The 15,949-nt window shown below is 47.3% G+C and overlaps 1 protein-coding gene across 1 annotated transcript in view; it reads left to right on the top strand.

Annotated features, from left to right (window-relative positions):
• Positions 1–919: 919 nt before the first annotated feature.
• TBX5 (T-box transcription factor 5) overlaps positions 920–15,949 on the top strand; it is a 110,427-nt gene continuing 95,397 nt past the window's right edge. Inside the window, exon 1 of the mRNA XM_077307999.1 lies at positions 920–1,211. The gene's annotated coding sequence lies outside the window, so the exon portion shown is untranslated. The remainder of the gene's footprint in view (positions 1,212–15,949) is intronic.

Genomic DNA, 15,949 nt, shown 5'->3' on the forward strand with positions numbered 1-15,949 from the left:
GCCACCCCTGCTCTACAGGAGGGGAAACAATGAAGACGGTCGAAGAGGATGTTAAAGCGAAAGCCCATCTGTGCATACGTAGGCAGCCGTCTTTTGGTGAATTTCTGAGCCGCAGAACCAAACTGGCACAGGTGTGGGTTGGTCCTCAGGGTAGGTGGTAGGTAGAAGTTGTGTTTTTACCGCCTCATCTTATTGTAATTGTGGAGGGAATTTATTGTATTGTTGTTTTATTTTGTATAGGGTTTTTACTGGGATTTTAAATATTGTAACTTGCCTCGAGCCTCTGGGGAGAGGCGAGTAATAAATAAATAAATAAATAAATAAATAAATAATAATAATAATAATAATAATAATAATAATAATAATAATAATAATAATAATAATAATAATAATAATTTCGGGCTGGAATTCTGGGCACTTCCAGACCTGCTAAACAATGCAGCTTCTTCAATCCACTTCACCAACCAGTCCCAAGTGGATTTGGCCATTTCGCCCAGCAAAGGGCATTGAAAGCGGATCGGACGTGGGTGACTTCGTGGGTGTGAACACGCCCAGAAAGCATCCCGTTTCCACCAAATAAAATGCTCCTGATGTTGAAAGCTCTGGGTAGCTCCCAGGGCCGTGGGACACTCCCGGAGGGTCTTCTGCTGGTCCCTCCAGCGGGATCAAGCAGACAGGAAGGAGCCCACGTCAGATTCAAGAGGCTGCTTCCTCTGGGGCTGGGTGTTTGCCCGGCCTCCACTGGAAAGTTTCCGGGCAACGGGGAGGGGGGGGGGAGAGAGAGAGAGGTGTCGAGGTAAATTAGGCCTCTTTCTCCTGATTATTCCAGGGGTTCTTAATAGGCAGATATTTCTGCCTCATTGGCCAGACACGGCATATCCTGCACTTTAATTTGAAATATTAAATTCAGCATCCAGGGTGTGTTTCCAAAAGGCGAGGGTCGAGGAACGCGGAAATTCTGAAACTCCATCGAGTTAAAAATAGGCTCCCTTCTGCGTTCTTGGAGAGACGTTCAGATCAACCCGGGCGAAAAGTTTCCAGCGCCCCGATTGCACCAAGTCACTGGGGAAGAAGCCTCGTAGCGCGCTGCAGGGCTTCCTTTCGAGTAAATATGCTTAAGCTCCCGTGGGCGGACGGACTGGGAAGAAAGATAGGGAGCAAAGCCACAGGACTCCTCCTTGGGACAGACTAACGGGACGCGTCGCTTCCAAGTAAGTCCTCTTTGCTTTCTTCAGGGTCAAAGAAAAGCCATCCAGGCCCTAACAGCGTGAGCTGTCAATTCACACGATCCTTGCCAGCTGTAGGATCGGGGCCTCTGGGTTCAGTGAGCCGCTGCAGCAGGCAGTGTGCGTCCACCCAAATTTCAAGCACCGTTCGTTTCGAAGGGAGAGTTAAGCGCAGGTTTTCCAGCCTCAACCCTGCCCTACAAAATGCTTAATTTGGGTCGTATCATGCTGATGAAGACTTCATCCTAAACTCCTTTCTGTTTTTTGAGATCCCAGGGAAATCAGATGCCCTTTTCTTCCAAGGAAATATCCCTCTTGGCCTTCCCTCTTGGCTCTCTGCGTTAGAAGATGGCAGAAGCACGGTTGGAAAGCCATTTTTATTTAAAACAGAATTTATTGTGCAATCCTGGAAAGGGCGACACCCTTCCTTCAATATCGACTTCAATAGCCTTAGATTGGAGCGATGATTTTTAGGATTCCAGGGCAAGCCTTGGAAACGGCTCCTGATGCTAAAAGCTACCAGATTTTGGATTGCTCTCGGCTCCCAGCGGTTTCTCTGAGCGACCCACTTCCCGGAGATGTGGTTTTTGCACCTATCGCTGTTAAGGAGTTGGTTTCCTCAACTGTCAAGTCGAGTTCTATATCGCCCACAAGCCACATTAGCCCAAACTTTTAACTGTGTTAACTTTTTGCAAATAAAGTTGCACGCAAATTTTAACCACGTGGACAAATGTGTTTACGGGGAAGCATGCGCGGATCGGTGCCTTCGGCTGCAATCCGAGGTTTATTGCTTTATTAAAGCGGAGGGAGCGGGGAAGGTTGGGTCCAGATCACAGATATTTGTTCCATTTCATTTTAAAGGTGAGTCTTTATTTATAAAAATGAGAGCACATAAAGGGGAAGGAAGGAAGGAAGGAAGGAAGGAAGGAAGGAAGGAAGGAAGGAAGGAAGGAAGGAAGGAAGGAAGGAAGGAAGGAAGGAAGGAAGGATTTATAAGTAAAAATTCCTAGGAAGATCTTCTATCTGATACCCATTTCAATAGCTGAAAAATTTATCAGGAAAATGCTCCTCTCTCTCTCTCTCTCTGTCTGTCCCTCTCCCCCACCCCTTCTTTAATACTTTGGTCATTTAAAATATATATATATATATATATATATATATATATATATATATATATATATATGAAAGCTACATTTCAACATTATTATCAATCTTTTGTCATGGTTCTTCTAACCACTCAAAACTCCAGACTTTTCTGCATCCCACAGTCAGAAATAACCCCTTTTTACCATGATTCTTTTCTCTTTCTTCTCTTACCTCCTTTTTACCGTAAAAGCTGGTCGGATTTTTTTTCTGTTCCTTACCCAGAAGCGTATCCCCCCCCCGCCCCCAAACAAACAAAAATTAACTGAGAAAGTATCTGACATTTGAAAGATGACGGGCTTTCTTGTTTCTCGGCATCCCCCAGCCGACGTTAAGCGTTTTATTCAGAGCTTAGAATCGCCGGCGATCTGCCGTGTCCACGTTTTGTTAAACGGAACGGGCGCTTCGGGGCGCTTTTGCCCAGATTTCAGCCCAGCAAATGGACTTACGCGAGCGGCACCAGCAGCTTAATCTTGGATCGTGCCCACTAATAGCATAATTTTTACTGACTCCTCCCCAAGACTCGACTAAACCGAAGGCTTAGATGCCTTGTTTAGGCTGATCTTGCGCTAAGCGGGGGGGTTGGGCTAGATGGCCTGCCTGGCCCCTTGAATTGTCCTCCTCGCCCTTGGACCAAGTTCATCTCAAAGGCAGGCGCCACTGGAGTCCTCTTCCATTTTCCTACCTCGCGGGGTTGTTGTGAACAGGAACAAAAAAACTGGGAGGAGAAACCAACACAGGCGCCGCCTTGAGCTCCTGGGAGCACCGTGGGGGATCTAAAAGGAGGCGAGAAACGGGCCTGATCCCTCTGAAGGCGATATATAGGCAGACACATAAAACTCGTTTCCATAGGAAGGGCGGGAGGCCGCGGGGCTTCATCGCATTGACTCAGAAGGAAATTCCTCTGCGTTGTCTGGGATTTGCTCTCAGATGGGAGAAAAGGACCCGAAGGGATCGAATTGGGGATGCTATTATTCTTTCCAAAGCCGATCCCTTAAAAAATATGTTTAAAATAAACAGTATCGTAACGGGGCAGCAATTAGGACTTCGGTCCAAGGTCGCCCGAAGGGGGCCGGCCGGCGGCTCTCTCCCGCCACGAATCCAGCGCTAAAATCACGCGCTTGGAAATCCTATCGGTTCTATAGGATCCTAGGGCAGGGGTAGTCAACCTGTGGTCCTCCAAATGTTCATGGACTACAATTCCCACGAGCCCCTGCCAACCAACGCTGGCAGGGGCTCGTGGGAATTGTAGTCCATGAACATCTGGAGGATCACAGGTTGACTAGCCCTGTTCTAGGGCTTCAATGGGCTTCTTAGCCGGATCAGTTATTATGAACCGGCCGGTGCTCGCCTGAACCATAAGTTAAATAAAATAAAATCAAGATGATGGTGCCAAGAGGACGGGTCTTCTTTCCCCCTCCCCTCCCTTCCCTTCCCTCCCCTCCCAAGCCCAACTCGGTTTTGGCAGCGCTCCACGCCTTTTGTTGATCCTGGACCTGAAGTTGGGAACGGGAGTTATATAGCGTCGCTTTTACGTCCCTCCGTAACTGGGGATTCCATAAAAGCAAGGAGGCCGGCGCGATGGTCCAACTCGGCCAGTGTCCCCGCAGGGAAAGCGTTGGGAAAAGCCGCCCTCGACGGCCGCCCCCGAGCAACAGAATAGAGACTGGAGCGCTGAAAAGCAGCCAAGTCTGTGAAAGCCGCCTGCGCGCCTCGCGGGATCCTTTCCTGCGCTCTACGGGGGGGATCGCGCTTGTTCTTCTCCCGCCGGCGGGGGAGAGGACAGGAGGAAGGAACAGTCTGTCCCCGAAGGCATCGAGACGGCGTTCACAAGAGACAGGGAGAAACGGGGTTCGCGGGTGGCCAAAAGGCCGCGTTTCATTCGAGGCTCCCGCCCGACCCGGATCTTTTGGAGGGAAGCCGCGCCGTTTTCACGCTACCGGCAGAGGATCGCAAACAGGCGTCGGATTTAATAGTCCGCCTTCCTCACTGTGACTCAAGGCGGCCGGCGCCATTCAAAACAAGGCAATCCGACCGTTCTCAGTCCTACCCAAGGAGCCGGCAGCCGACGGCTGTGCAATCAGCCCGGCAAAGTAAAAGACCCCGCAGGGTACAAGGGCATTGGCGGCCGTCTAAAACCGCTCGGCCTGCCTGGATCACAAGCGCCGGTCCTCTGGTTTCCAAGGCCACGAGCGAGCGAGGCAAGACGACGGGGACTGCCTGCCCTGGTTGTAGAACCCCCAGCAACCTCTGCAGACTACCTCTCCACCGGGGAGATTCTCTCCCACCCTCCCTTCCCTTGGCCTTTCTCCCTCCGCTTTATGGCTATCTCAGCTAAAAGTCAGAAGAGTCACATTCGCCAATGCCCGTGTATTTTATTCACTCCGGAGTCGGACAGCAGTAATTCCCACCCCCGGGCCTGGTTGCCAATAGAGGCCTAATTAACGGAAGTGGTTGACCCACTTGGGTGGATACTGCCTGCCTCTTTGGAGCAGCTTACAGGCTTAAGGGGTGCAGAGAGCCAGTGCGGTGTAGTGGTTCAGAGCAGCCGCCTCTAATCTGGAGACCTGGGTTTGATTCCCGCTCCAAAGGTAACCAGCTAGGTGACCTTGGGCCAGGTATAGTTCTCCCAGAGCTCTCTCAGCTCCACTGATCTCATAGGGCGACTGCTGGGGAGAGGAAGGGAAGCCTGCTATAGGCTGCTTTGAGACTCCATTGGGCTGTAAAAAGTGGGTTACAAAAAAACCCCAAACCCAGCTCTACACCTTCTTCTTAGGCTTCCATCCCTGCTGTCTTAAAAGTGAGTTGAGTTGGCATAAAAGCCTAAAGCAGGGGTGGCCAAACTGTGGCTCTCCAGATGCCCATGGACTACAATTTCCATGAGTCCCTAAAACAGGCATGGCAGAGGCTCATGGGAATTGTAGTAGTAGTAGTAGTAGTAGTAGTAGTAGTAGTAGTAGTAGTAGTAGTAGTAGTAGTAGTAGTAGTTGTTGTTGTTGTTGTTGTTGTTGTTGTTATTTAAATGTATTACTTGCCTCTCCCCGAAGGCTTGAGGCAAGTTACAATGTCAAGAAACCCCAATAAAAAACCCATACACAATAAAATACAATACAAACATGTGACAGTAAAAACAATAACTAAGTACAACCAACCCCAAAGAAACTGTACTAGAGGGAGAAAGAGGGCGCTGTTGGTATTCGCTGCTGCTACTCCGATCCTATAGTCCAGGGGCAGTCAACCTGTGGTCCTCCAGATGTCCATGGACTACAATTCCCATGAGCCCCTGCCAGAAAACACTGGCAGGGGCTCATGGGAATTGTAGTCCATGGACATCTGGAGGATCACAGGTTGACTACCCCTGTTTGGAATTCTGGAGAGCCACAAGTTGGTCACCCGTGGCCTAAGTATCTTCTATCAGCTGCATCTGGTTCACCAACTCTCACCTTTCTGAGCTTCAGTCCAGAGCTTTCTGAGTCACCAGGGAATAGTAACCACTTCAGAATGTGGCAATCTGGTGACTGAGAGGGATTGGAGATGGACCCCCATCAGGCCTCCTTGGGAGGGAAATGGGTATCTGGAATTTTATTCTTTTGGCTTGATTCAATCCTGCTGGCAAGCCGTCCTGAGCCACAAGGAAAAGTGGGATATAAATATTTAAATAAGCAGACAAGTAAACCAGTCCCTACACCCAAAAAGTGGTTTACCAAAGATCAGGGGAAGTATTTTCTCCAGCATGCAAGTTTATCATCTTTTTCCCCATCGGGGACAATTGCTTCATAAGAGATTCTGCTAGTCATGGTGCATTTGAACGAAGATGTTGACCATCTCCATAAATAAAAAGAGGCCATAAGAAGAAACAGCAATGCAGTCGTGGCTGGAAACACACATTAGAAGCAGAGAAAGAGTCTGACGGCCTATTTGTAATTGTGCATATCTTCCCACTCTACAAGATTAAATTAAATCCCAAAGGCTGCTTGATGCAGGTTGTCTCTTGCAGCATCAACATCAAGGGGTCCTCTGGAACCTTAAAAACTGAGGCTGAGTCCGTGGGAGTAAACCCCACGGAATCCCATGAATCCAGCTACCATGTCAAGTAACACTTATGCCCTAAGCTTTCACAGGCCTCCACCAAATTGATGGTCTGTGAACCTGATGGACACACACATGGACATACAAACACATGCCGGCCCAGTGGTGGGGTCCATCCCCCCCCATGTTGCTGTTTACCAAAATTCACTTGAAATCCTTTGATAACTGGAAGGAAAGAAACAGAACAGAAATGTGACTCTGGAACAATTCCAGGTGGGTAAGGCAATGGATAGATAGCTCTTTTTTGATGAAGAAGAAGAAGAAGAAGAAGAAGAAGAAGAAGAAGAAGAAGAAGAAGAAGAAGAAGAAGAAGAAGAAGGAGGAGGAGGAAGAAGAAGGAAGAAGAAGAAGAAGAAGAAGAAGAAGAAGAAGAAGAAGAAGAAGAAGAAGAAGAGTTGGTTCTTATATGCCGCTTTCCCCTACCCGAAGGAGGCTCAAAGCGGCTTCCAGTCGCCTTCCCATTCCTCTCCCCACAACAGACACCCTGGGAGGGAGGTGAGGCTGAGAGAGACCTGATATCACTGCTCGGTCAGAACAGCTCTATCAGTGCCATGGAGATCCCAAGGTCACCCAGCTGGTTGCATGTAGGGGAGCGCAGATTCGAACCTGGCATGCCAGATTAGAAGACTGCACTCCTAACCACTACACCAAACTGGCTCTCTATTTTGCATCTATTAAGAGCAGCTAACAAAAAAGGGAGCTGGTTCAGGTCAAAGGCCACCGTGTGGGGTGCGTGTTAGAGGGACACGTTCAAAGAATTTCAGAGAGAGCCGCAAAAGAGAGTCCTGAGCCGGCAACATGCAGCCTGCCCTTCATACATCCTTGTCAAGTATTTGCTTCTGCCCTTACCCCCCTTCCTCATATTATAAACTCATCAATAATGCTCTTCCGAATAGAACATTTGAATCCAGAAGCATCTTTAAGACCAGCAAAGTTTTAGTCAAGGCATAAGCTTTCATGTGCAGGCATATCTGAATGCAGTATGCATATACACGAAAGTTTATAGCTGTGTAGCATTTAAGACTTCTGTCCATTTCACCTAAACAGAAGGCAAGCCGGTAAGAGGTCAAAGAGAGCTACCAGGTCAGCCTTTCTCAACTTTTTACTATTGAGAAAACCCCAGAAGTGGCACGATCATGAAGAATATGGCTGGGAAGCAGAGCTGTGGACACGCCCACCCAGAGCCCCTCCCCTTTCCCCCCTCTAAGCCTATTATTGGCCATGGGGGGGGCAGGTCGACATGACCATATGTGGTCATAAACGTTTAACAAATGTTATATATAAAGATGAATTAACTTGCACCCATTTGGGAAACCCTTCCAGGGCTTTCAAGAGACCCCAGAGTTTCAGGAAACCCTGGGTGAGAAAGCTTGTGCTAGGTTATTAAAATGCTCCCTGACACCCCACCCCTAAAAGTAACTTCCCTGCCTTATGGCAGAATTCTATACCAGGATTCTTACACAGTGTGGATGGCCTCTTTTCCAGCATTTGATCTGGGATGCGCTTGTGGAGCATTCCCAGCTCCAGGGAACATCCTTGCCATGCCAAGGGCCTCAATCCTGGGAGATAAATTCACGGAAGGGAGCCAAAGAAACCCAGAAGCAGGACTGAGCTATGTTTTCTTCCAGCATCTCCTCTTGAAAGCCTTCTATGCAAGCACAAAGATGCCACAAGCAGAACAGAAAAGAGGCATGAATACTTGCAGAGCACATGGTTTCAGATGACTCCAGAGGGACTTGAGCCGTGAGTGAAAGTACACACAGAAACCTGCTGAGTGACCAGGCTTCTCTTGGATAAAATTCCTTCCCTTGGTAAAGCAGTCCCTGGGAGGAGAGCTCACACATGCAAGCAGATTGGTTGATTTCTCTGCGTTTGAGTTTTATGACAATTCGGGGGATGTAAACACATTCCAAGTGTGACAGAGTCGAGGAGGGGGGCTAAAAAATTGGCACATTTATGAGCGTGCAAGAGCTGTCATTAGCCAGAGCTCACTTCCAGCAATATATAAAGCATCACCTTCAGTAGTATAAAAACAGACATGGGTACAAGGAGCTGCTGGACTGGAATTATATAGATGTTTGATACCTTCAGGGCAGGGCTCCAAGGAGACAGGAGTGGCTCGCTTCTACAGAAAGTCATTGTCCCTCATTAGAAGTTTAGGTCTATGAACCTTGCTTTGAAGTTGTGTCTGGCTCACAACGGCTTCTGCCACAATAAATGCATTTGTTTTGAAGGGGCTCCTGTACTTTCCGCGGTTCATAGGTGGGACCTGGGCATACCCCAGAATTACAGTTCATCTCCAGACTACAGAGATCGGTTCTCCTGGAGAAAATGGCTGCTTTGGAGGGGGAACTCTATGGCACTATACCCTGTTGTCCTACCCCAAAACTCCAGGAGTTTCCTGACCTGGATTTGGTTATCCTACCCTTCCACCCCCACCGGTGGCCGGGGAACCAGGCAACCCTATGGTGTTTGAACTGCAATAGGTAACATAAGGCTATCCTGAAGCCTTGTCTTTAGAGACACAGACTAGCCAGTTCTGGGCTGTCCTGGGCCATTCCGGCTTTTACCCTGTTCCCTATGACTTTTTTTTTAAAGCGCCATATAAATGCTCCACATACATTATAATTTTATTCAACAAGACCGGCCTTCTTTTGTACCATTTTTTTCCGGCAGTTGATCTGAACTTCTCCCCCCTCCTTTGCCCCCTGGTTTTGTTTCTTTAACTGATTTGTGTGCAGGGGGCGAAGGAATCTCCCTGATTCCTCCGGAAATGCACAGCAAAAGTTACCCCCCACCACCAGCAGCACCAATTGGCCATTAGCTCTAGTAAGCAGTTAGGCAGATGCTAGGGAGAGATAACCCAAACAACCCGTCTCCTTTTATTTTAATCCGATTTACTGAAATCAGAAGCACTTTGATGGAGACCTAATGAGACAAATCCATGTGATCTGTGTACTAACCATTTGGGCTGTTGATTTTCGAGGGTCACGTGGGTCAGCTAAGTTCAAAGCATCATTTGCTTTCATCCTTGTTTCAGGCAAGCCGGGCTCCCCGCCCTGCTTCTTTTAAAAACGCTCTTAGCTGAAGGAAGATTTTTGATCTGGACTTGAAGGGCCTTTTATACTCAAAGGCTCCGTAGGCCTAAGAATATTTTCCCAGGAGTAACAGCCAAGGAATGAAATTGGACTGATTTCTGAGTAGACCTGCCCATTGTCAATATCAGCGCTTTCCTTTACCGGAACAGGATTGCCAACAGTTCTATGTGAATTTGATGGAACACGTAATGAATCAGAATTCCCCCCCCCCCTTTCTTCAGAGCCCGGAATCCGGATTATGGAATTGTGTTTCCCGGAACTGGCCTTCTGAGGTGAAAAATGAAGGTGAAAGGCATTTGACAAAATAGGACAACTGCTGTTATAAGGACCACAACCGCTGTGACTGACAAATAGTGCTAGCAATAACTCTTTTATTAATATGCAAAGTCAACAAGTTATTAAGTATATTGCCATCAATACTGATAATAAATGATTACTAAGGATCTTGACTCCAATTAGCCCTTCCTGGCAAAACAACCCCCATCCCCCACCCTCACCCCACCCCCAACCTAGTTGTAATGGCTGGTGAAGTCTGTTTCGGTGTATTAGAAGTGTTCGTGCACCCAAAAGCTCATGGCCCGAATTAAATTTTGTTGGTCTTAAAGGTGCCGCTGGACTCCAACTTCATTAAGGCTCCACGTCTTGCAATGCACGTGTGAGAACGAATCAAATCCATGTTAATCTGAACCGTTTTCATAAATGGAGTGTTTGCTATCAGCATCCAAAAGGCTGAGGCTGGGAAGTCGATTTCACCATGAACATCAATAACCATTAAAAAACATTATAAATTAAATTCTTTTGCAGAGGGACGATCCAGCCCCTCCCTTATTTGCAACAATATGTGGACAGTGGGTTGGTTGGTGTAGATCAGGGGTAGTCAAACTGCGGCCCTCCAGATGTCCATGGACTACAATTCCCAGGAGCCCCTGCCAGCAAATGCTGGCAGGGGCTTCTGGGAATTGTAGTCCATGGACATCTGGAGGGCCGCAGTTTGACTACCCCTGGTGTAGATCTACCAGTACCAGAGTCAGGTCTTGCATGATGAACTCTGTGAATATGGATGAATCTGGACAGGATCTTTCCGCATAATCTTCAAGTAGCTCCCTTTGTTCATTCTTCCTTGGAATTTTGCTCTCATAGAATCATAGAACCATAGAGTTGGAAGGGACACCATGGGTCATCTAGTCCAACCCCCTGCAGTATGCAGGACACTCACAACGCTATCGCTCAAGGAATTCATTTTTGTCTCCCATTTGCTTCAAAGCCTATTGGCACTTTTCATACAATTAAATACAGATAGTACTTAAGAGTCCACAAGAAAATGTGTGTCAACATACACACACATATCAGGGATTTCCTACTGCAGGTCTGAGGGAGCTACAGAGGGGGCCCATGGCCTTCCCCTTCCTGCCTTGATAGATTTGGCCACAAGCTAAGGAACTGGCTCCTTCCATTGCTCCCTCTCTCTGCCTCCCGAGTGTGAACGCTCTAGTGCAGGGGTAGTCAACCTGCGGTCCTCCAGATGTCCATGGACTACAATTCCCATGAGCCCCTGCCAGCGAACACTGGCAGGGGCTCATGGGAATTGTAGTCCATGGACATCTGGAAGACCACAGGTTGACTACCCCTGCTCTAGTGGTTTCTGGGGTTGTGAGGGGGCGGAGCCTGTAGGCCTACTCCCACCTTCAACCGCCTCCTGTCACTCCCCTCAGTTCTCCTCACGCCTGCCTGTTAACGCATGGTGGTGATGTCACTTCTCATAACATGCCATTTCTGGAGGTCATGGCAGGGAAACGTGGCCAACTGATGTCATTTCTGGGGCTCCTCAAAGCCTAAAACATTATTGCAGGGGCTCCTCCTTGATCAAAAGGTTGAAACTGTGTGTGTGTGTGTGTGTGTGTGTAAACACACTGTGTGTGTGTGTGTGTGTGTGTGAAGTAAACATGGAGAAATAACTTCATATGGCTTTCCAAAGGAACTAGGAGGGTGTGGCTTCTCTGCTGAATGGCCATCCCCTTGAACCTCTTAACATCCAGTAATGTTATTGTTTTTGGAGAGAATCTTTGGGAAGAAACTGTGGAGGAAGAGTAATGTCCCATGTTCAATCTTGGGCATCCTCTTCATAAAAGATCATAGGAAGCTTGGCAAAGACATTTCTCTGCCCAAGAGACTGTAAGGTGGCTTCCATACGGAAGGTGTTCTCCACTTTGTTTTCTAAACTGCCACAGTGTTTTAGGATCTTCCCCATGAGACTGCACTGCAATCATCCCCTTTCCAGGTGTTCTCAATGTATTGTTTCCCTTACTGACTTTATTCCATCTGTGGGTGGGGGAAAAAACACAGTCCTGGTGTATCGCTAGGCCACCTGGAAGGAATAGTGCTAATCTCCAGTGATCCTGCCCACACGAGTGTTGTTTTTGTGCCATCAGCCCCCAGATAAATGTAATTTTTCCTTTCTGTACCTGTCCCACTGGAGGGCTTTCCGAGAACTTCCTTTTAAAAATTCAGCAACTGCTGTAGTATAATTGCTGTGAGCCATGATGCCCCATTTACTTCCATTCCAAAGGTTACTAGAGCCTCTGCTGTCCTACAACACATACACGAAGACCAGAAGCTGTGATAGCCAAGGCCCCAAGAACTAGTGAAAACTCATTTCAGAACCCCCATGTAGGGGGAAAGTTTGAAAAAGGTGAAAAAAAGTGCGCAGAAAAGTCACAGGTGTGGAAGTACCATTGCCGTTGCACATGCCCAAGCATCTGCAGTGATGATGACTCCTTCACCTCCAATGTGACCTGGGGAAAGTTCCACCAGATATCTGCATCTGAAAGTTACTGCTTACATAGCTGTGAAGTCACGGACACTCTAGTTCAGGGGTAGTCAAACTGCGGCCCTCCAGATGTCCATGGACTACAATTCCCATGAGCCCCTGCCAGCGTTCGCTGGCAGGGGCTCATGGGAATTGTAGTCCATGGACATCTGGAGGGCCGCAGTTTGACTACCCCTGCTCTAGTTCATATTGGATTGGATTGCCCAGCTCTTTGGGCCCAGTGAGTTGCTATTCATTGCTATTTGGCAGATCTACACTCCAAATGCAATTCCAAATCCCTCATTATAAAATCATTGTTATCTGAACAAGATCCTTGCAGACTTGCCAGGATTGCAGTTATTCTTGGGAATATGCTGAAAATAAACAGCCATTGTGTGTTGAGGCAGAAACGTGGCTTTGTGTACATTTTCTTTGATATTTGGTTCTTGTTCTCTCTGGATTGTGGTTTGTTATGCCAGTAAAGGTTTCTCTATCAGTGATGATGAAGGTAATATAAAGAATCCTCTCCATACGAAAAGAGCTGTAGCCAGAGTAGACCATCAACATGGACCGACCCTTTCATATGCTAAAACATTTGTAACGGGAAAGCAACATATATATACTAAACACGTACATGAATAAATGAGTGGAACCCCAACGTTATGATTGTTCGACTTGTGAAAAAAGAACTGACTCCTTAGATGTGAGCTTTCGAGTGCAAGCACTTGCACTTGAAAGCTCATGCCTTGAATAAATCTTTGTTGGTCTTAAAGGTGCTAAGAGCCTCTTGTGGCGCAGAGTGGTAAGGCAGCTGTCTGAAAGCTTTGCCCATGAGGCTGGGGGTTCAATCCCAGCAGCCGGCTCAAGGTTGACTCAGCCTTCCATCCTTCCGAGGTCGGTAAAATGAGTACCCAGCTTGCTGCTGGGGGGTAAACGGTAATGACTGGGGAAGGCACTGGCAAACCACCCTGTATTGAGTCTGCCATGAAAACGCTGGAGGGCATCACCCCAAGGGTCAGACATGACCCAGTGCTTGCACAGGGGATACCTTTACCTTTAAAGGTGCTACTGGACTCTGATTTTATTGTGCTACTTCAGACCAACACGGCTACTCATTTGACTCCTTAGGTGATCCAAGAGTTTTGGAGCAAGAATTATCCTACTGGCACGGGGCCTGTTTGACTTCGGTTTCTGCCAGCACTTTTCACTCAGTCGAATTGGTTTTGTCCTCATGTCAACTATTCATTGGAGCAACAGCCTGGAGCATGGAAGATGCCAAACAGAAAAGCTCTACTTGTGAAAGAAAGGCCTTGAGCTGCTCCCCAAGGACATCACAAAGGGAGACAGGTTGACATGAGAATATTCTAAATGGAGCTACTAAGATGAACCCATTTCAGCCTATTGTGAGTGGCCTTCTGCAAAAACAGTGTGTCTGACTGTACATCACGAGGAGTTGCTGGTGAGTCTGGATGAACTGTCAAAAGTGGACGGGAGCAAAGGATTTTCTTCATCACACTCGTCAATGTCTCGGTGTCCTCTGCATCTGTCATTGTAGAGAGCCAGTGTGGAGTAGCGGACAGAGCTTTGGACTTGGACAAGTCCCTGTCCTACCACTTAGTGTGATGTGTCATGGCTGAAGCTATCTCACAGGGGTTTTGTGAAGATGGGAAGACCTCTCCCGCATATGCTGCCTTGCTTTCCCAGTTCTCCTCTGCAAACAGATAGAAGAAGAAGAAGAAGAAGAAGAAGAAGAAGAAGAAGAAGAAGAAGAAGAAGAAGAATTGGTTTTTGTATTCCACTTTTCTCTACCCAAAGGAGTCTCAAAGAGGCTTACAATCGTCTTCCCTTTCCTCTCCCCACAACAGACACCCTGTGGGGTGGGTGAGGCTGGTAGAGCCCTGATATTATTGCTCTGTCAGAACAGCTTTATCATGCTGTGATGAGGCCAAGGTCACCCACCCAGCTGGCTGGGTGTATGTGTGTCAAATGAACATTCAGTTCAAAAGGTTTCACAGACTTTTTGCAGACCTGTAGAAATTATCAGAAGTTGGATGGCTATCGGTGTGAAAAGAAATGCTCAGGTGACCGGACAATGATACAGGAGATGGTTTGATGAGCAAGCTAAAATATCACAGAGTGCAGAGATGGTGGAAATTGTGCATTATGCTTCATAACATTGCCTTGAAATTTACCCAAGGAGAAAACCCGTCACTGATGTACCAATGTACCAAAGGGCGTACCAATGACATGGATGCATGCAGTTTTACAACGGTGTCCCCCTTTGATGGAACCACCCATTTGAACACACATCCGGATCATTGAATTGTTTCAACACCCCCATCCCAGTTGGTGTCTGATGTTCTCCATAACAGATAGGGACTGAATGTACTTGACTTCAGCCTGGGGTGTTAAAACATTCAGATCTGGATCCTACTGGAGAAAACACATTTTTAATGTGTTTAATGCAGAACCACTGGGATGACTCAATTTAGCTTAATACCAGCTGCCCTCCTTTTCTTACTCATAAGGTCATATATGGGCCCTGCACAAATCTCGACTTGGGGGGATTCGTTTTCCAGTACAGATTTCCTCAGGTTGGTGGCTTAATTGGAACTTAAATGCAGCGTGCAAAAGGAACTGGTCTGTTGGCTAGAGGCGCTTTTCGGAAATGGCAAGGGGGAAAGTCAAATGAAATCACATAGGCAGAAGGCCAAGCTTATATTTACTGCAGGCCTGGGCAAAACAGGCCTTGTAGTGCTTGCCAGATTCAAGACTTGATGTTACACATTCCTATTCCCTTGTGCCACTCCAGGCAACTCTTAGTCATGAGTACACACAGTTTGCAGTGGTGCCCACGGCTAGGAACCTGTGTCACCCCTGAGCTTTCTATTCTAAGTTCTGGATTCCCCAGTGTTAATTCTTCTTTCTTAGTTTCCTTGCCTCAACAGTTAATTTGCCAGTTACAACATAAGGTGATACCTGGATAGTCTCTTAAAGACATCATGAGACCACCTATCCCACGAAGGTTTCACCATAAATGGCCAAGCAAGCAAGAACCCCCAACATTTCACCATACTGGCCATGTTTGTGCCTGTTGTTTTGCAATTAAAGCATATTCATTAAGAACCCTCTGAGAACCAACCGCAATAGTTGCATTGGTCACTTTGCAAGGGGCCATTTGGAATTCTTTAATCCCACAACCTTGCAGTCTCTGGTTACAAGGCCTGCTTCTCAGATGCCCTGTTCTTCCAGTCAGCCGGCCCTATTAGCTCCATTTGTCCATAATAGCAACCAAATGTCTTCAAATGCTCCAACACAGTTCTTTTTCTTTCTTTCTTTCTTTTTTTTCCCCAAACGCACTTGCAATAAGCCTTTTACATGTTAACTTTTGGCCTCTCTGAGTAACCTCTTATTTAAAATCAGCTTAATTGACTTTACCAGACTTTGGCTATTTTTCATTTCTTCCTAGAGGGCTCATTACTGGAGATGGATGTTTATAAACGGCATCGCTTGTTCTCCCACTGTTTGCCGGCTGGCTCGTACACCAGGAACGGCATGGGAGCCAGCGTGCATACTTGGAAATAGTC

The sequence above is a fragment of the Paroedura picta genome, chromosome 13 (assembly GCF_049243985.1).
Source record: "Paroedura picta isolate Pp20150507F chromosome 13, Ppicta_v3.0, whole genome shotgun sequence".
Taxonomy (NCBI): Eukaryota; Metazoa; Chordata; class Lepidosauria; order Squamata; family Gekkonidae; genus Paroedura; species Paroedura picta.